Genomic DNA, 21,434 nt, shown 5'->3' on the forward strand with positions numbered 1-21,434 from the left:
CGTAAACTTTTGTGAATTCAAGAAGCTTCTTACTGTATTGTGAAACTGTAGGAATAATTGAAAATAATACTTGGAATAAGGCTTCATAATTCTTCATAACCGAACAGTTAATGAGTTTTCCAAATTAGGAAAGTATCTACAGATATTCTTATTGTAATTCAGATTATTTCTGACTTGAAAAAAATGGATTTGGATTTAAAACTGTGGTCCAGATCTGCCTCAAAATTTATAGTGGGTATCATAAGTACAAAGGCATAATGCTCCTTGTTTGTGTTTTAACATTGTGATTACCAAAAAGCTGATGAAAATCTGTATACTCATTTGGAACTTGTGTTAAGAATACCTAATAATTATTGTCTTAAAGCTATTGGTAGTCGAACACTTCATGTTACTTTGTAGTTCTTGTAGAATTATCAATGGCAGTTTCTCTGGAATTTCACATTTGCTTGAGAGTGAACAGACTGAAAAAATTCCTATTGTCAGGTAACTCAGGACAATTAAAATCTCAGTCTGAGAAGTGATATTTAATTACTTACTGCCTAGACAAGCTTGTAAAACAAATTTAATTATGTGCATCAGACAAACTGATGACCTCCACTTAAAATCTGGTGTACATAGGGTGACCTGTGTGTCTGGCCTGAGATTGAACGGGGAGAAACAAAAAGGCCCAAGGTTTCCTCTTGCATGTCACCAAGGAGCAACTGTACTCTATACCTCCCTGGGGAAGCAAATGCATTTGCTTCCTGCCCCACAGTCATGATGGAGAAGCCAAAAGAGAAATTTAACCAAGGCAGAAGTTGAGATGAGTCCAAGAATTTCTGACCACAGGAATATTGAGTTCAGTACTCTGGCTGAATAGATACTCTGTGCTCCATCTGCCAGTTCCTATGTTCAGATACATCAAAATAATAGTTGCTAGTAGATTTATTTTCATCCTCTTGTAAAAAAAGAAGCCTGCTGTTGAAATATGGTGATAAAGATGGATAGTTTAACTGCTGACAGTTTCCCATGACAAGGAACTAAATTTAGGTCTTTGAGTGCCTTTGCAGAAGGGAGTGGGTTGTTCCTTTGTTTACCTCCATGATACAGGATTGCATTGCAATCCATAAATAAACGTTTGCCCAGGAGGAGTATCTCAAAGGCATAAGCACAGTGCACTTGCCCAGAGCCTATAGCAGAACTGGGCTGTAAATGGGGGGGAAGGTGGTTTGAAATGAGCAAAGTAGACATGCAATATCTTTTTAGGTTGGTAAGAAAGCAAATACATCATGGGACGGTCTTTGTGTACAGAATTGGAATGAAAACTTTGCAATGAATACCAAAGCATAGAAAAGCCCCCCCAGATAGTGGCCTGGGAATGGGGAGAAGGGATTTTGTTGTTGCAGATGTAGGGCTAGCAGTCAAGGTTGGAAATGTGCTTCAGTGCTTTTTGCCTTTGCTTTTTGCTGAAGTCCTGAATCCAGCCTTCTACATAAGGCTCTGACTCCCAGACTCAAGAAGATGCAGTGGAGTGAGCTGCAGCATTTGCCCTCCCTGTCATCAGCTTTGCCCTTGTGTTGGAAATGAAGCCCATTAGCCAGAACTGCTGAGAGGACATCCCTGCTCGTTGGCTGCTTCGCTTTACAGCCCAGTGTGGAAACAAAAACAGTGGTTTATGTTATAATGTGTCACTTTATTGTAAGTGCTTCCCAATCTCCGTTTATATTGAATTAATATATATACCTTATGACTTTATTTTGGCATTAAATTAGTCAGCAATATATGCCTTGCCTGAAAAATGAACAGCTACCTGCCAGTGTCATAGATGTTTGCCTGTCCTTGTAACTGATTGAATTCCAGGAATACATACACAGTGAGAAAAAGATACAACCCTGTAGAGTTACTGTTGCTACACCCAGCATATCTGTAATGTACATGTTCGCAGACAGGAAAAATACATATAAAGAGATGCATATGGTTATAGGAAACTGCAGCTTTTTCTTATAATCTTGTACTGTATGTTTCTGTCCTTATTATGTATGTATTCCCTATAAAATACAAGTTTCTTTTTCCCCAATATTAAACTGCTTGATCAAAACTCTTTATACATTACTACTGAAGATGGAGATACATATTATGGAGAAATCAAATTGAACAATAAAATACTGTTCCTCACAGGAAAGTTGGGAAACTATATAGATCATCTGATGCAGATATTGCTCATTTTTACAAGGAGGCAAGGATAACTGTGGTATTACTTAATGAGGCTAAATAACAAATCTTATCTTCAGTGAAATAACTTAGATTAATTTCCAGGAGAAAATAGAGCAGTAGGAGTATAGTGCTATCATTTTTGAGAGTCATATGTGACAGTCCAATGTTATAACTGAAAGCTGTTCTCCATGTGTCCTGTCCTCTGCATAATTTTGTCATGTCCATTGCTCCTCTCTCTTTATAGTGGTTCTACTTTAAATGATCTCTGCATAAAAAGTCTTTATCCGATCTGGAAAAGATAGCGTAATACCTTAATTTTCTGTATGACAAAATGTTCTGAAATTCTTGCAGAGGGATCCCAGTTTGTGCATCGAGTCAGCTGGAGTAATTAGGGCATGATGCAATTGTTTCTTTATAGGCCTGAAGCTATCCCAAGAACCACAAAGGCTGATTCCTTCCTTGTTAAAGGTTACTTTAACCCTTGGCCAGATGGGTGTCATGGGTTTTGTTCAAACACTTTGAGTTCTCTGACAAACGGAATCACAAGACCCCAAGTCACTCTGCTCACAGGACTGCAGCTCAAAATGTCCCTCTCTAAATATTTAGGAAGACCAAACACTGTTCAAGGAATGTGATTTTGGGTTGGGGTTTTTTTTGCTACAGAATTATAAAAATACCATTCACAGTATTCTACTTGATGAATCAGAATCTGAAACTATTTATTTTGGCCAGCCTAATATGTTGTCATCCTCTGTCTTCCTTCTGGAAAATTTTGGCCTTATTATTAGTTCAATTCCTTGAGGAGCATTGTTTTGGACTGCTGAGAAGAGCAGTAAAAATCTGCAAAGCTATTTTCACTCAGATTTTAGAAAGAAGTCAGTTATAAAGTTGGTGATTTGTCCTATGTGCTTTGTGTTAAGATGACAATACCTTTGCATTTTTAAGGAATTTAATAAGCTCTGTGTTCACAGACACACTCTAAATTTGGATGTTATGTTTCTAAACATTTACCAGCTCTCACTAAGGTAGTGTGAACTGTTGCTGGTCTTTCTCTCTATTTTGGAAACATATTTTTGGAAACTGATAGGTACTTTGGGGTTCCTGGGGTTTTTTTTACCTCAGAAGAGCTCAGACAGGTTAATGGGGAGGTTTTTGAAGGTTGTCCATTAGAAAATATTCATGCATATATAATATTTTTTCTCTGAAGCCTGCAATGATGATTTTAGGCTTTGCTTTTTGTCATGAATACTTGAATTTATCAACTAAAGGCAACATGTTTACTCCCTTTGCAGCTCTTTTCACGCCTTTGACTATTGAGGCATAGAAGGGATGTGTTATAGTGATCCAAATACAGATTAAATTTTAACCTGTTTTGTCAACATTTCTGTTGTCTTCTGTGTAGATATTTGTACTAAATCTTCCATGCATAGAGTGGGAAGGAATTCTCTCTTCTACCTTGCAAGCATAAGTTGCACATATTTGATTTTTCCCTTAAAAAGGCAGAAAGTACTTGTTGAACATATCTTCCCAAAGATGTGAATGGCCAGTTCTTTAAAAATCATTTTGTGACAGCAAGATGCAGGGTGTTTGTGCTCCCTCTGAACACATCGCTTACTCAGATAAAAACCTGACCTGAATAGGTATGTGCCAGAAATGTGTTCCCAAAGATTGGAGCCTAAATAGTGGGAACAGAGTGAGAGCTTTCACTAACTGTTTTCTTTCTTTGTTCTAATAAATATCAATTTACTCTGATGTTCTTCATTACCTCTAGATTAGCCAAAAACTTCTTTTACTATATCATTACTAGCAAACAATGGGCATTGTGTCAAATTATACATGAATAAACACATGTAAATTCAAATAGTTGAGGGTCTATGCAACTTCATATATAGAATATTCTGGCATGAAATATTTTTGTACTAGCATTTCATCCTTTTTTAATGTCACGTTTCAGGCAGATTCTCCTGCAGCAGGCCTGTATTTGTTACTGATTTTGTTTAATTTTCAACTTCGGACCCAAGCTGTTTAAACAGATTACTCCCTGCTTTTATCTGAGTTTACTTCCTCATGCTTTCATCAAAGCAAAAGAGATTATTTGACTTTCTGTCTGGTAACACAGCATTACAAGAGAGTCGTATGTTAAGTGACAGTGATGGATTCTGGAAATGGCCACTGTCTGCATGTAAGTCCCCTGTAATATTTCCCATCAAAGACCAAAAAAATCTCATTCTTATTTATTTGGAGTCTATTTATTAGCATTCATTACAATAGTATTTACTCTCTAACTGGAGTGAATACATTTCAGAACTAGATTAAGTGAGAGTGTTTGAACTGGAATAACAATGTGCAGGCATAATAAGTTTATCCTGGCACTAATCCTGTACCTTAAGTTTCTCTCTCCTGGGCACACAATATTTGTGAATTGAATAATACCTGGCAAGAGAAGGATACCTTCTCTTCAGACTGACTTGCAGTGTAGTTGTGAGAATTTATTGGTAACTAGCACCAGCACAAGCTCTGGGCACATAGGAGGTTTTCTGGTGGGAGTAAAAGTTCTTTTTAGCATTTGTGTCTTATTTACAAGAAAGTTAAGGTGGAGATAGTGAGTTAACTAGGTACTCATTTAGCTAAATCTGTGGAACATTCTTTGAAGACTCTGTGAGGAATGTACAGAACTCTGTCTACATTTCTGTTTCACTTGTCTCTGCAGGAACAGTTGGGTTATAGGTATAGAACAGGGGTTCTCTCAGCCAGGGTAGCAGGTGGAATCAACATGGACAATAGCAGGTGCTTTGGAAATACACAGCATTGTCAGTGGTTGAAATATTGACTGACTGCATGTGCATTTCTTTCTAAACTCTCTTGGGCTTTGTGCTCCAGGCTGAATAGGTGAAGTGATAAAATACCTCTGTAGGTTCTGAAGACAGTTTTTCCTAGAGAGGAATCACAGATATTTCCTGTCCTTATGTAAAATGTGGAAAAAGCACTTCAAACTGTAGCAAATGGCAGCTCCCAGACACAGTCTCAATTCACAGCTGAGCAGGCAGAGAAACCCTTCCAGGGTTTTCATGCAGGAGACACATGACTCCTTGTGAGCCGTGCAGATCTGTTAACTCCCTGATATGGCCAGGCTTCTCTTTGTATTGTTGTCATTCTGAACAAACAGTGCTTTATATAGAGACCTCAGTGTCATCAGCCTGGAGGGAGCAGTGGTGCAGGTGATCTTGGGCTGGCTGCTCTAAACCCCAGAAGCCCACCACAAACTCATCCTCCAAATGTGGGTCAAGGATTCCTCCCTTATTTGGGAGGCCTAGATGACCTGGGGAGGGCCCAAGTGAAGGAGGGAAGTGCACAGAAACCAAAGCTGCAATAAACTCAGGAATGATGCAGGAATAAAGCATCTGTTCAATTTTTTTCAAATTAGCTGCTTTAGAAGAGCTGCTGTAAATGATCAAGGCACATGCATCTATTGAAGGAGTGTTTCTGGTATGGTTCAAAATTGAATACTAATTGGTTGTATTTCTGTAGGAAAATCAGCACAAGACTGAAATCACTATACTGCTAAAAGATGATGTGCCTCAGCATTTGCTTAGGCTGTGTATAGTCTAACATATGGAGTCTTTGCAGTCCTACTTGGAACCTACAGTAGCTCTATATATACTTCTTTGCAAAAATGAAGCAGCAGTATTTTTATAGTGGTTATTGACACCTATGATATGTGATCACGATTATTTTTCATAATTATGTATTTTAAGATAAGGCAAGATATGTAATAAAAAGTGTTAATACTAAAATTAGAATATCAGTCCTGATGTGGATGTTGAATTGTTGTTTTTCTGGTAGCAATCAATAAACAAGAAGTAGCTGAGGTTTTTGCTGGCCAAATTAGATCTGGTTAAGTTAATCACAAGTTACTTGTGTTTACCCTCTATAGCATCCGTTTACTGAGAGTTATGTGTATGTACTGAGAATGGGAAATGGACCTGGAGGCTTTTTGTGCTAGTATCAAAGATTGATACATTTTTGTTAATTTCACCTATACCATGTAATGGTATATAAAATAGAATAAGAAATGTTACTATAATGATCTGAACAGGCTCACTCTTAATGATATACAGCTACTTACCTATCTACCTTCCTTTTTTTGGTAAAAATATAGCTCTAAGTCAAAGCCTTTCTCTAATATTAATGACTAGAATCTTATTAAAAATCAGATCTCATTAAGTACACCATCACTATTAAAATAGTGTATCCTAAATCTCAGTCATTTAGAAATGATCCATGCCTGAAAAGACTAAATGAGGAGCTCACCAATTAGTGTAAATGTCTTAGTGGAACAGAAAGTGACTTGAAAGAACTTGATTATATATTTGGGTTTTCTAATATATATTTTTTCTTTTTTTCTGAAGTACTTCCAATTTGAAGACAATTTTTAAAACTTTTTTTGCATAATATTGGAACATTTGAAGCTTTTTTTATCACTTTGGTGTGCAAACCAAATGTAAGGCGCAGATTGAAACATTTAAAAACAATCTCTTTAGTTTTTAGAGATGAAAGGATTGAAAATTAAATGCTAAGTCTTGGGCTGCTTGTGCTCCTCTGCTGCACCACTGTTTGCTCTTATGTGTTTGCTCTTATGTGTTCGGTAGTGGCATTTTATCCCACTACCGAACCCTTGTTGTATTGTGAGCCTTCGTATGAAAACACTCACACTCTGTGTTGTGTCTGCATCTGATCACCTTTGAAAGACGTTTTTGCCCATATTGCAATCAAGTGGTGTCAAACAGTGCTACAGAATGCTGTAAACCTTGAATTCCCAAACTTCACCAAACTGGCAAGAAAGTGAAGCCTCAAGTCCGGCACAGAAGGCTCCCTCCATCATGTGAGGAGTATCCCAGTCTCAGGCTGCTTTAGTTTGTGTCAGGTTATACCTGGGAGTAGCTGGCATTTTCAGCTTCCAGTCCTCCTTATTTGTGCTGTGCAACATCTGGCAACCAAAAAAACTTTTACTAAAAAGTAGCATTGGATTAGAGTCACATGCTGTGTCAGGGACAGCTTGGAAAGAAAGCAAGTATTGTATCATCTTGTGTGCAACATCCCTATGCTGTTGCCTGGTTTTCCTAGTAACAGATGCAGCCTGGTTTTAAATTTGGATTATTTTGCTGATTTTTTTTTTTTTTTTAACAGCAATGATTCCTAGTTTCCACAGAAATTTAAGCAATGCTGAGGCTTGTTTTGGCCATTCTGCAAGGGACACTGCAGACTTAAACCTTTTGGCTGTGGCACTGCATAGTGAAGATGTGTGTCAATTCCTTATCATTGCTAAACCTCCTTTGTGTTCTCTGATGGAGTGGGAAGCAGAGAAAGAACAGTACATCAAAGCAAATGGTATATTTTTGTAATGCCATGTGTATAAATATTTGTGTAATGGTTGTAGTTTCCATATTAAGTGCCAACAAAAGTTTTTAAAAATCTACCTCAGACCTGTAGGTCTAAAAATGCATGGTAAGTGAATAAACCATTTAAATAGTGAGGATTTAAATGGGAATCTGAGGGGGGAGGGCGTAACTACAGTCTCATGTACTTCTGTAGGAACAGGAAAAGGCTCAGATGTATTTAAAAAAACACATGGGGGAGAAAGGCTAATTTCCATCTCATGCTGTATCACTCCTTAGCTTTTGTTAATTCTCCAGGATTTTTAGAAATTATTGTTTTATGAAAAATGTAACTATACATATTGGATATATATTATAAATGTACACAAAATTATGTAGTTTTCAAAGATAGGATAAAACCCATTATTGCAGTAAGAAAACACTTTTCTATTACCTCTAACAGTGTTTTCCACATCCCTACTTTTCAAAGAGAAGTGAAATGGATCAGCATGAGGAATCTGTTCATACTGGTTCCCAGCTGTGGTTATGTCAGTGGAGATAAATTCATGTCCTCAGATATTACCCTTTCCTGAGCACCAATTGCACACACCTTAAATTCCAGTCTGACAAAACCAAAGCTTTCTGAGGTGTTCATCTGCTCTCTCAGCAAGGTTTTGAGGTTTCACAGTGTTTGTACAAGGAGTTTCAAGGCCTATGTGACTAAATAAAAATAGCCCCAGCTGCAGTAAATGGCAGCTTTTCTTTGCCTTCCTTTTGGAGGAGTGAAGGTCAGAGATATACATTTATTTCCTTTGTTGGTGCAGGTTTTCCATGCCCTTCCAGCCCTTTTTCTGTCTGCTGACCAGCTGGGTTGTTAGCAGCTGATGGCCGAGGAGCAGAATCTGCCTTTCTGAGCAGAATTTACCATTCTGATCAGACTGGCCAGTGCATCTTGCAGGAAACTCCTGAAACTAGAAGTCCAGTTGTTGTCCTTTAGTCACTTTTTTTTGTAATATGTACCAAATCTGAGTAGGCTTTCATTCAGTTTGTAACCTAGGAGTGAATTAAATGTCCTTTCTATCAGATTTATTTACCCCTCGCCTCAGGAAACTGGGAAGAGTATCCTGCCTCTTCCCTCAAACCATTGTGTTCAAGGTTTTGTGTGGAGTTTAAATGAAGCATTTTTGTGTAGGTGTATTTTCTAGAAGAGTGAGAAAAGTCCAATGTATTTATTTATTTATTTACTTACTTACTTATTTATTTCATGTCACCCTAAAAACTGTTTTTGCAGACAAACTGCATTTGCCTGTTTGCTTTTGTAAAAGATATGTTTATGTGAGTATACACCTTGGTGATTTCCACAGGGTTGGACCCTCTGTGCTTTTGCATGATGTACTGTACCTTGCAGAAGTTACCTCTGGGTTATTGTAATACCACCTTTCCATTAACTAACAGACTATAAAAAAAATTTAAATAAAATGCCCTTGGGGATAGTAAATGACAAACTTCTCTGAATGTTGTTTCTAAGAGCCTTGCAGCCCAATCTCCTAAAAGGAGCACCTGCAATCTGGCTTTATAGCTGATACACAGCTAGTTGGCAGACAAAAACCTTGCTAGGATTTCAATTTACAACCTATGATACACAGGATTCTTTCTTCCTTGTAATGCTTTAAACTGAAATTGAATTTTAAATTAACTTGACATTGTGCTATTTTCAAGTCAGATAAATAACTGTGTTCCTTTTCCCTTTCCCATAATATATTTGATATCTGTCTATGATAGTTTTTCCTGAATTGATATTACAATTATACATTTGCCTGTCCTTACTTTCCTTAGAAAAAAAGAAGTGAAACATAATCATGTAGCTGTAGGAAGTATTGTTTGCACTTTGACAATTATATAGCTTTGTAGTTTTGGAATTTGCCAATTTTATTTCTGTTGCTCACTGTAAAAGCTTGTGGTTTATTTCTGTGGTTTTTCACATAACTTTGATCAAACAGTGGCCTTCAGGGTTATGTTCTTTGAACCTTCATGTATGTAGGTATCTTCCTTTTGCTTTAATTCATCAGAAGGCCACATTCTTCTCTTCAATACCCCATTTGCAACTTCACTGTGTAAATTAACAATCAACAGCATTAACGAAACAATGTCTCAAGTCACCAAACTTCCATAGTTTGGGGTTTGGGGTGCTTTTTTAAAAAGAAACCCACAAACTTGTTTGCAGTTTTTTAAGCTCTTAGACCCACACTATGGGGTGGGTCATACTATGCAGGTATACATGCTTGTGTAACACACCAGGTAGTTATGATGTGGTCAGTGCTGTCTTAATCTGACACGTGGTAGCATAAATCTTTTTTATATTTGCTAGATGATGCCACTGGGAAGAATGTTATAGAAGAGTGTCCTTAAAAAAAAGAGGGAGGAATTCTAAGTATTTTTCAGAGAATTAAATAAATGTCCATGTTTCTGAATGTGCTTGTATAGTAGGAAGGAAGACTTTTACAGTAGAACTGCTTGTGGTTTGGTTTTTTCCTCCTAATTCTCACACATTTAAGTGAACAAACATTTCTCATGAAACTGTATCTCGAAGAGCTTACACTGAAGGACATACAGTGGCAGAATTTACAATGTTGGTGTGCTGAGAAAAATCTATTTCTTCTGTCCTGGTAAAAAATGTGGATAACACCATGGGTCCTTATGTGTAACTTGCAATAAAGTATTGAAGTACATTCCTCCCTCCCTTCTCTCCACAGGAAAGTGTGCTCCAAACAGCTCCCATTTTGTACCTTCTGGCTTCCTGCAGGACATTAGCATTCCAGGAAGAGTTTCACCAGCCCCTAGGCTTTAACAGTGGTCAGGACAGGCAGAAGGAAAAATTACTAAACAGTTCCCCTCTTAGGCTTGGGGCTTGAATTGAAACTAGGGGGCTTTGGGAATGTATTAAAGAGCACTGCTTTCCTTGCTCCTTCCTTCCCTATGACCTTGCTATCCAATACCAGTATGACCCAAGATCCTGGCTGTTTTTATTAGCAAGCACAATGAAGAAATATTTGGAATATTTCATTTCTCTGAGTGTATTAACACAGGAGAAAAAAAATGCCTCTACCTTAAACAGGATAAGAAGTTATGCAGACCTGCCCAACTGAGACAGAAATTCTCTTAGGGAAAGGAATGCCACATGAAATTGGAAAGTTATCCTTCGATCAAATAAGAGTGAAATACCAGAGCTTTAGTTTGGGTGCTTTTCACTATTTTATAGTCTTGTCATCCCTTCACTATGTCCACCCCTTTCCCCCGCACTTCCCAAAGGTATTCTAATGGAAAAGCTTTCTTTCTAAGATATTTACACAAAGAAGGCATTTGACAGAAGATGAGATTTCTTCTGATCAAAAGCATCTTAGTGTGCTATGATCTTTCCCCAGAACTTCACTAAACATGCAGAAAAAGGACTCTTGCTCCATACCCTGTGCAGTTACAGATCCTTTGGGTGGACTTTGTCATTGCACATTCTGGGCCATGTGCCTGAGCGTATCTAGGCATATTTGTTTGAGTCTCAGCCCAGGATATATGCCAAAGAGATTAGACTTCATCTTTCATCCCAGGGAGAAGAGAGCCTAAATGGGTTTATCGTGGAGTTTTCATTCACTCTGTCATTTCTCCCTTCTTTATAGTTCATTGCTAGACTTCTAATTTTTCCTGACAGCAGTGCACACCCCTGCAGCTGGCCTTGCATAATGATTCCCTCCTCCTAGACAGGCACAAGAGTGGATGCATAAATCTCCTGCCATCAGGGTGCCTCCTTTAGCAGACCCTGCCCCCTCTCCCCCTTGGAAGAAGATCTGTCCCCTCTGCAGCACTCTCATTTACCACCTACTAGTTTTGCCTGCTGCGCCAAGATGCTGCCTGTGACCATTATCCTGCCTATGCTAAACATCAGGAAATGGTAATTTTTGGACAAAAATACAACCATTTTTTTTCTTCTAATGATGATTATTAGTGAAAATTGGAATGCCTTTGGCAATTGTATTTGATGCAAACATTACAACATACAGCAATGAGCTTCTGTGAAAAGCAAGAGCTGACTGATGGTTTGAAATAGGAGCCAGAAGATGAGAAGGACTGTCAGGAGCAAGAATTTTGACTGAAATATAGGTCTTTAGAAGGTCTTAAGTTAGAGACCCTTGTGTTCTCTGAGGCCCTGTATTAACTCAAAATGATTACTTTGAACTATCAGGTAAGGGCAGTGCTGTCAAATCCAGGGCTTCCCAGCTGTTGGACTCATCAAGCACATTGACAGTTTATAAATCAGACGGGACTTGTGGTCCATTTACAAAGAATTGTTTGAAAATCTCTTCCTTAGCCCTTCATCCTCGCTTATGGCAGTGGAATATTGCAGCTGGCTAAAAATCAGCACAAGTCTAGTTTAAAAGGCAGCAATATCTGTTCCTGTTCCAAAAAGCAGGCACAGGGTGAATGTGTAGTGTACAGCAAGAGCTTCATCATCCTTTACCAGCAGCAAAAATATAGGTTAGCCCCTTTGGTCTTCCAAGAGACTAATCCACAAAATACTAGATTTCTCAAATAGGTATATGGTATTAGCAAAGTGCCGATAGTCTGATATTCATAGTTGCTTTTAAAATTAAATTATAATTTTTCTTCAGCTACAAGTATTTTGCAGTTTTCTCTGCTGCTGTCCTTACAATGATTCATACTGCAGTTATTTTGAAGAGATGGATAAACTACAATTGTTTATATACAAACAGAATATGGCATTGGCTGCCAGAAACCAATCTCGCCAATATTTGGCTTGTAAGGTTGCCTCATGTTTCGTGTTTTGGCTATCAGAGAGAGCAAGCTTAAAATTAATTGAGAAGAATTTCTTTCTTTCTGAGTGTATTCAAAGCTAGTGGTATTTTTACCTCTGTAAATGCTGGAATTTGATTATAAAAGTCAGAGGTGTTAGCAATGTCAGCGACCTTCATCTAGACAGCTGTGATAATAGGCAAGACTTTCCTTAGGACACCTTGCTGTTGCTGACAGGTTTTGTTGCATCTGCACCCAATTCTGTATCATTAACGAGGAAAAAGGATGGATGAGGGAATGTGAATTGTAAATGTAAGAGTGCTCACTCCACTAAATTTACTTGAAAAATGGTCACTTTCTTGAGTCCAATACCATTTTATACTCTTCATGATCTTCTAATTAAGCCTGGAGGGTTGTGGATCCAGGCTTTGACATGAGCAGTATTGGCTGTCCTCTTTCCAGAGAAGAGAACAAATCTTCCTCTCTGTGCTGCTGGGGGCAAACTTGTAAACTGGTTTCTATTCCATGCCTTGGTTACTGCTTATAATTAGGAATCTCACTCCTGTGACTTCATGTGCAGAACTACACCCTTGCAGTAGACCTACCTGCCATCTGAGCATCATGCACAGCTATTCCCAGGATCCTTGAATTTGACTTTACATCTCGACTATTCCTTCTTATACAATGAGCTTTGAAGCAAACTATGGGCGTGCTGAAGAAGAAGCCCTCCATGTCTAAAAACAGACTCCTTAGACTCTGTTTGAGGCTAAAGCTCACTTTAAAACTGCTGGTGGTCTTTATTTATTTGAAACAATTTTATTAGAATAAAGCACTACCTGTGGTTCTTGAAAAATGAGAGAAGAAAGAATATGTATCCAGTAGTTTGGTAGACCCACATGAGTGGTTTTCTGAGGGGATTATCCCTTTCTTGCCTTGGTGTTCCCTTGCAGAGTACCAGCAATAGAGTCTGATGGCCAATGTGTTGCTCAGGTTAAGAAAGAAGGCATATGCAGTTCTCGGAGAAGGGAGAAGACAGCAATGACGGAAGTGTCAGAGCAACAGGAATAAGTCTCTGTTTGATTTAAGGAGAAATTTCCAGTCCCATATGTCATTCGTTTGCCTTAATGATGGAAAAAAGCTATTTTTTATTTTAATATCTTGTCTTTATGATATTTTAGGACTGGAATTCTTGCACTTTATTCCCTGGACATCTATTAAGTAATGTCTTTATTTCTCTCTGCTGAGAGCAGGTACACAGAGAAATCTTCTGAGAGTCTCTTTGAAAAGTCAGCTTTTTACTGTGCAGTAAACCTATCAGCCAGCTAAAAGTTTTGGCTCATGAACATGGTGGATGCAGCGGGAGTTGAGGGCTGGGAAGTGGCTGTGTGATATCCACAAGAGATGTGGGGTTGTGCGTGACCTTGTGCCTTAGCAGAGGGAGGAGGTATTACCAGGAGGGTGGTGCTGGCAGGGAGAGGTGTGGAGCTTGCAAGGCATCCCACTGCTTTCACTGCAGACGAGCCTGGCAGCCCTGTGACATGACAGCCTGATTTTAAAAATAGTGTCCTGCCTTCAGAATTACATGTAGAAAATGTATTACTGCAAAGTTGGAGTTTCTTCTACAGTAAATACCAACACTGTCTTTTACCCCTAAGTCCTTCCTTAGCATTACCTAACAGAGGACTTAGGATATGTTGTCTTAATTTTCTTACCAGGTTAGTTTTACCTAAATGCATTGAATCCTTTCAGCTTGTGGCACATGAGAAGATACTTCTGATAATTTGAGACTAAAATAACTTTTAAAGAGTTTTCATACGTAAAATGCTTATAGATTTGGACTGTTGAAAGATTCCTTGTTGGAGAAGACGCATACAGTGAAGGTGGTGGCAAACATGAAAAAAAAAGCTTTCCTAGTTCTTTACTGTGTATTTCCTTTTATTTTTAGATGGAAATAAAAATTTAATCAGGCTAAACCTTATTTTCCATACTCAATTATTCCCCAGAAACTTGAAATAAGTATAGATACAGGCTTTTCAAGAATATGCCCCTAGAAACTAATTTCTGAAGCAAAAGGAAACTGCAAGGTGACATTGCTTTCGAAAACTGAGCCTTAATAAAGGGCTTCATTTAGGCATACATCCTTGAAAATGGATGGTGAAATGTGTAAGGGTTGAGAGGGAGAGGGGAAAAACAGAGGTACAAGGGAATAATACTAGATGAAAGTACAAGGTAATTTAAGAATTTTGTTAATGTCCCTACTTAAAATTAGCACTAGTTGGTTTGGTCACTCAAACACTGACACCTCAAAGCAAAATTTTTACCGTGAAGTGTTCTTGCTATGCATTGGGCTTGAGTAAATTTGTTATTTGTAATTTGTTAAATGGGTCTAGTGTTATCTGCTAGAAAAGCAGCCCCTCCAAGGCAGAGTTAGAATGCTCTGTAGATAGCTTTCTAGTGCTTTGTGTGTCCCCAGGATACTTTGTGAGGGCATCTGCAGTGGAGAAAAGCAGAGAACCATGCTTATCAATAATGGCAGCTGTAATGAGTTTCCCCTTCTATGAGGCTGTGTTGAATCTCCAGCAGTTAGGCAGTGTGAACATGTCGCTCTGTCTTGGGTGTGTAATGTTGCATGGCTCCTGTGCTGAGGGAGCTGAGAGCCTGTTTTGTTGTTCCAGGTGAGAAGAACTGAGGGAGACAGCCCAGGGCTTAGTTCTGGGGCGCAGCTGGTACCCATTGGAGCACAGCTGAAAAAGAGTAAGCACTGACACTGCCTTGTCTCCCCCTGCAGTCCCAGAAGAAGTGGGTTCTTGTTTCCCAAGCTGTGGTGAGCACACAGACTTCTCATGTGAATTTTCTGTTTTCAGGTAAGCTCATTTTTCCCTCTTTTTTAATACATTAGAGTTTCTAAATGGGAAATTATATATATTATATATTATTATATATTATGGTTTTTTAGACAAATTTTTTGCTATTCATCAAGACTTTCAGACATTGCTGGAGCATTTAATAAATGTTTATTGCTAGTAATGGAGATAAAACTTGTAGGAGCCAGTCTCGCAAGAGGCATTAAAAATTAGCAAGGAAAAAAAAAAGAGAAAGCAAGAATAGCTTGGCAGAGGTTCTGTATTTATAAACCTATTTATAGATTATGTTCTGGGTAGAAGAGCAGGTTTGTGCCTCTGCCAGCAACATGCTGCAGCCTACTGCTGTGCTAGTGCTTGCCCTAATTTTGCACTTACGTTCTCAGTCTCCCAGGGGGATGCTGAACAGATGTGTGATTGACCTGAATCTCGAAGGTGCTTGGGTTTGACTGTGACTGAGGATGATCGGAGAGATTTGATCACCTTCTTTTCCAGGTGGAAAAGTTCATGTTGGTTAGCATGTGTTGGCTTGGCAGGCTTCTCAGAAACCAGCTCGTAAAACCTTCTTTATTCTGAAGTGGACAAAGAGATCTGAAGCAAATTGAGAGAGGGGTTGCACAAACATGACTCTTGGGCTGTTTTTTTAGCTGCAAAGTGGTTTAAAGCTGTTTTGGCAGCTTTCTTGGTGCTCGTGATGCTCCTGGAGCTGCCCCTGCTGGGAGCTCTGGTTCCAGCCTGGCACGTGCCTGGAGAGGAAGGCGAGTGGTGGTGCTGGGATCATGTGTGCCACCTTCATCACAGCTGCCAGTAATAATTGTCCATAGACTGTTCTTTTCGGCAGATAGCACTTAGCCTTTCCAGCAAGAGAAATGTGTCTCCTGTCCCACACCAAAGAGAAGGGAAACAGTGGGAGGGGAAAATAAAATTTACAAAGAGCCAAGTTACAGAAACAAGTGTATATTCTACTGTTTAGCTAGTAATCTGGCCACATGCCAGTTTAGGAGGGGTTTTGTTTAGATTTGTTGTTGCTGTTGTTTTGGATGCTTCAGATCTTTAAGTTTTGTTTTCCCTTAAAAACTTTCTATGCATGTGAGCTGCAGAATGAATTAAAATGAAGACAGCTGTTCTAAACAAACAAAGTATTCTGCCTTTGCACATCCAATTAGGTACCTAAAATCATGATTTTTTCAAATGTAGGAAAAAGCATGGGATCACACAGAAATAACCACTATTTAAGCTTATTTAGAAAGGTACATCAGGAAAGATGAGTATCACTGAGGAACAAAGGTGGGTCCTGTGAGGGATGTGAATGTAAGGAGTGGACTTACTGAAAGCAAGTAATAGCAGAGTAATTTTGCTGTGGAATTTTAAACCAATTATGTGCATAACAGAGTATATGTTCTGAAACTAGTCAGAAGTGCTTTCTGCGGGTATGGCTAACATGGTTTTAGAAAGCCTCTGCCTGGCCAGGGTTAGTGCTCCCACAGCAGAGACGACCTGGGTTCTTGCATGTTTGGCTGTACATCATCCCCTAGCTGAAAGTCAGCCTTTCTCAATCTGCCTCTCCCATAGCAAATATTTTAAAAAATGCACAAAGGTGTGTCTGATAATACCCAGTGCCTCAGCTTGTTCCTATGTCTGACTGGGAAGTCTGGTGTTCAAAAGGCGCTTGATGTTAGATTTTGTAATTATTAAATGTTTTGATAAGCTGAATCAAACTACATCAACTTTTACTGAAATTACTTCAAGTTTCACATAACTGGACTGATTAAAGGTGGTGTTTCAAGAAGCCTTCACTGATCTAGTTGTTTCTTGACTGTTCTTTTGAAAGGGAAATTAGCATCCTTGTGCTTTTTAATAAAACCAGACGAATACTAAAAATCCACTGTCAGCAGTTTGGCTTGAACAACAAGGCAAGTGGGTTACTGCTTTACAGAACGTGGAGGATATTAAATGTGGATATTAATTTTCTTCTTTCCTCCATCACAAAGAAAATAGAAATGCTCACCCAAGAGTGGAAAATGGTTTTTGGGATTCCTCAGCAATTGGGAACTTTGATGCATAGTGGCTGGTTTTTTTCTCTTGTTTTTTTTCTTCCCCTTTTTTTTTTTTACAACCATTTAAGCACCTACGTGGTAGTGCTTAAAAAGTGAAACAAAAACTAGGAGATCTCTGCTAAACTTTCTTTTGTTTCTAGGAGTTTTCAACGAAGCTCATTAATCTTCAAAGTTTTCCCTTTAAATGGGTGGCCAGTGTAAGCATTTCTGCAAATTCGTTTCCTTAGAAGATTCTGTCTCTGAAGTTGTTCAAGTAGGCATAGCTGCAAATCTGATTCACTTGTGTGGCAGTGAACTTCACATGTAAATCGTGCTTCTAGTAAGTCAGTATTGTGCTAGAAGGTGCTAATGGCTGCCATCAATCAGAGGACTGGTAAAAGTTGTTCTCCTCTTCTCCCCCAGACTAAATGAGACAGCAATTAAATGCCCTTTTGTTGAGTGATAGCTGGGACAATGGAAATCAATGTCCAAAGCACAAAGCAGAATGGCAAGTCTTAAGTATAAGCTAAGCCATGTGTCCCAAGGGATTGGCATGTTGATTTGCTTGCAGCTGAAAGGGTATATGAAAGGAATAACTGGTAGCATAGACAGCAGTAATGGAAAGGAAAAGCAGTAATGCTCCTTTGGAGCGGAGCCAGGAGGGAGCTGGGAAGACTTCTCGATGGGACTGTGCTGCCATGATCTTGCCTCCATGCAGCCCCGGCTCAGCTGACAGTACAAATTTGAACTGGAACAGGCCCTGGTATAAGATCATAATCAGAAAATATGATACCAAGTTTGTTAGTGGTATGTTTTTATACTGCCTGCTCAAGAACTTGCAGTATCTGGACTGGTGTGAAGCCTACTGATACAAACTTCACCTTTCAGCTTTTCTGAAAGTGCTTCACCTGGCAGGGTGGGTTAATGTTCAACCAGTGCTGTTACTGCAGGGGTTTAGATCCCTGGAACAGGATTTGCTGCATCTTGAGGACAACATTCCTGTTCCTCTAAATGCCATCACTTTGTTCCTGAGTGCTTGACAGGTGCAAAACTTGCTCTGTATCTCTCCTAAATAAAATTGCACTATAAGAAAGCCCAGTTTGCTCATCCGTTTCCTGTAGATGCAAACAATGCCTTGAGACTCTTAAACCACGACACACTAATTTTGTTTAAAGGACATGCAATCACTTAGGTGGCTGAACGTGTTTTGCCTGTCTTCTTCACTCCAGACCTGCTCCAAAGCTAATTATGTCAATGGGACACTTCCTTTTGACGCCAGCTCACAATTCTGCCTTAGCTTTATTGCCTTGCTGAAAAGGCCTTAAGTTACACAGAGCTGCTTTGTCTCTGATCTGTGTGGGTTTTTTGTTTTTGTTGAGGGTGGTTTTTTCTGCTTTTGTGCAAAATTGTAAATGCATTGAGAACAACAAGCCATTGCTTTTACTAATGGTAAAGTGCACTGCTGTCATGCAGCTCATATGCTGTTGGCAGAGACTGTGGCTATATGATGTTTTGCGGCAGCTGAACTCAACTGAGAGAAAGCCTTTTGCAAGTTTAGGACTTGAAAGAAATGTTACAGTAAAAAATTATTTTATTTTTGTACCTGAAAAGTATTACACACAGATGACCAGAGTCATCTGAAGTAATACTAGAATTTGATCAAAAGAAAATACTTCTGTTTGGAGAGCTCTTAATTGAATTTGTTCTGTGGGGTGCTGTATCTGTTACAGCTCCTTTGAGGGCTTGAATGGAAAAAACGAAACTACCTGTATTAAGGGATCCCCAGAAATCATCAGGCATTAGGAATGGATTCATACAAACCTGTTAGCTGGTGTTCCTCGTCCTTATTGCTCAGTGACAAGACACTGTCTTTTCCTTTTGTCCCCATCAGGGAGACACTTGCTCTTCAAACTCATGTTCTACTGCACTCATGTTTGTCTTTTACAATATTGACAATTGCTGTGAATGACACACTTCACAATCCCCTCATCTTCATATCAATTCAGGTGTTCACCTTTGATATTGACTCTGGTTCTAGTCATGACTTGCACCTCACTTCTGTATGGGCACAACAGTACACTACCACATTATCAGCATGAGTATCATACTTTGAACCTTTCAATGAAGACCTTGGATTACTGATGCGATCATTATTACCAATACTGATACCTTTTTTTAAATATTAAAACATTCTTATCAATAATTGTTTAATAAGAAATTCTACAATGTAGCCAGGATGATCACAGAGTTGTGAGAGTTGAAAAGCTATTTATACTGTTTTATATTTAATTACTATGTGTGCGATTTTGAATAATCACAGATTAGGCTTTTTTAAGCATCTACTTCTGTATTGCAAGCCTTCAGCAGTTCAATAAAGCAGAGCCATTGACTGCTATTTGATGTGTCCATTACCTCCTGCAAATGGTTTGGAATACAATGGAGTCGCATGCAGACTTCAGAGCTGTCATGACAGGTATTAAGAATGTGTCAAATCCCAGTGATGACTGATAACATATCTGTCATTTGTGATGGGATTATTAGGAAGAGGAAAGCCAATGGGAGAAAGATACTCTAGGAAAAAAAGAGGGGGGAGGGGAAGAGAGAAAGAGAGAGGATTTACTCTTCTTCCGAGCTGCCTGGTTTAATTAAGCCTTGTCTAGTCCCTAAACAAATCTATTAAGTTTCTGAATGGTTTGGCAGCTTACGTGCTTCAAAGCTGCTGCAGTAAGTCCATGGAATTTAGGTTTCTCTTTGGTGGATAGTTGTGCTATAGGTATTGTGGCCGTGAAGGAGGTTCTCAACCCACCTGTACATGAAAACAGCTAGTGCAACAGTACTGTGTTTTTTATTTTGTTTTCTAATTGAGCGTTTAACAGAATGCTGTGGAAGGAAGAATTCAGAGGGCACATAAAACATTTTCTGCATGGAAACTCTTTACTGAACCGAGAAAGGAGAACAGTCTGCCAGTGCCATTCGATTTGCATCTCTGATTAGCAAAGGACTTGAAGAATTGCTTTTTTGTTTTTTTGGGGTTTTTTTTAAGTCTGAATGTGTATCTTCTGTGAGTGTGGAAAGAAGGCTGAGCTTCATCTCACTTGTAAAACTACGTTCTGCTGAATGAGCCCAGTGTGCCTAGTACACACACTCTTTCAGGTGTTTCAGCCTGAGCCATAAACACATCAAAGATCTACAAGCTATTAAATATTAAGACAAAGGAAACATCTTGTTCTGCTGCCTCCTGGTATTCAGGCAATGCCAGAACAGGGGAGGTGACCTGAGTGGTTCTTGCTACCAGCATCTTTTTGGTGCAGGAATATCCCCAGAAGCAGCTAAGCAGTGTAAGTTATCTCATATGGTCCCTACATGCAGAGATCAATTTGGGGGGGGCATATTAGATGTCAGGAGAGGGGGAGCCTTGAAGCTTCATGGGCTGAGACGAGTATTCCTTGCTGTCATATGCTCCCTTAAATCCCCTTCCAGCAGAATTCATCAGCCTTTGAACAGAGACTCGTAAGACTGTCAGGATTGTCCCTTTGTCCTTTCTACTGGTTTATCTTTTGGCTTTGTATGAAAATGGACCTGGTCTTGTCTCTGCCCCTTCCATAAGCACAGCCAAAGTGCTCATCAGCTATTTCAGGGGCCCCCCAGTCCATCGAGGAAGCAAAGGTAGTAGAGGTCAGTACAGTGCCCAAGTGGGCCCTTAGTGTCACTGGACTGTTGCTGGAGGGCGGCTGCTGCGTTGGGTGTTCAGCCAGGGTGGCTGCCAACTTGTATAATGCGCTGGTGGCCATCCAGGCTGGATGGCTTGGAGAGGAGCAGCTGTTCTGAAGGTGAGCAGGAGGCCAAAGGATGGTTTCAGGTTTGGGGAGCAGAGATGGAGAGCAGAGAGAAGACCTGTGTGAAGACCAAGCTGTACTTGTTGTGACACAGAGTGAACAATGTTTGACTGATGTTTAAGTGGTCTTTGGTATGTGAGAGCCACATAGGGACCTAACCAAAACCGAGACACTGTCGGGTTACTTTGGACCCCATTCCTCACAGTCACCAACAGCAAATCAGCTGACCTTAACTGCTCATGTCTGCCTGGTATCACACAGCAGATACAGGCCAAGCCCACCCTGCTCCAGATGAGCCCACTGCTCTCCTCCAGTGAAGCAAGCTCCTCT

The 21,434-nt window shown here is 39.4% G+C and overlaps 1 protein-coding gene across 9 annotated transcripts in view; it reads left to right on the forward strand.

Annotated features, from left to right (window-relative positions):
• Positions 1 to 21,434, forward strand: part of PLXNB2 (plexin B2) — a 257,577-nt gene that overhangs the window by 66,019 nt on the left and 170,124 nt on the right. For 4 of the 9 annotated variants that reach the window (XM_064656177.1, XM_064656175.1, XM_064656183.1 and 1 more), the window contains exon 3: positions 15,047 to 15,235. The exons of 2 other annotated variants lie outside the window; for them this stretch is intronic. The gene's annotated coding sequence lies outside the window, so the exon portion shown is untranslated. The remainder of the gene's footprint in view (positions 1 to 15,046; positions 15,236 to 21,434) is intronic. 3 more of the 9 variants (XM_064656179.1, XM_064656178.1, XM_064656184.1) reach the window with 1 other exon arrangement.

The sequence above is a fragment of the Pseudopipra pipra genome, chromosome 5, assembly GCF_036250125.1.
Source record: "Pseudopipra pipra isolate bDixPip1 chromosome 5, bDixPip1.hap1, whole genome shotgun sequence".
In the NCBI taxonomy this organism is placed as follows: Eukaryota; Metazoa; Chordata; class Aves; order Passeriformes; family Pipridae; genus Pseudopipra; species Pseudopipra pipra.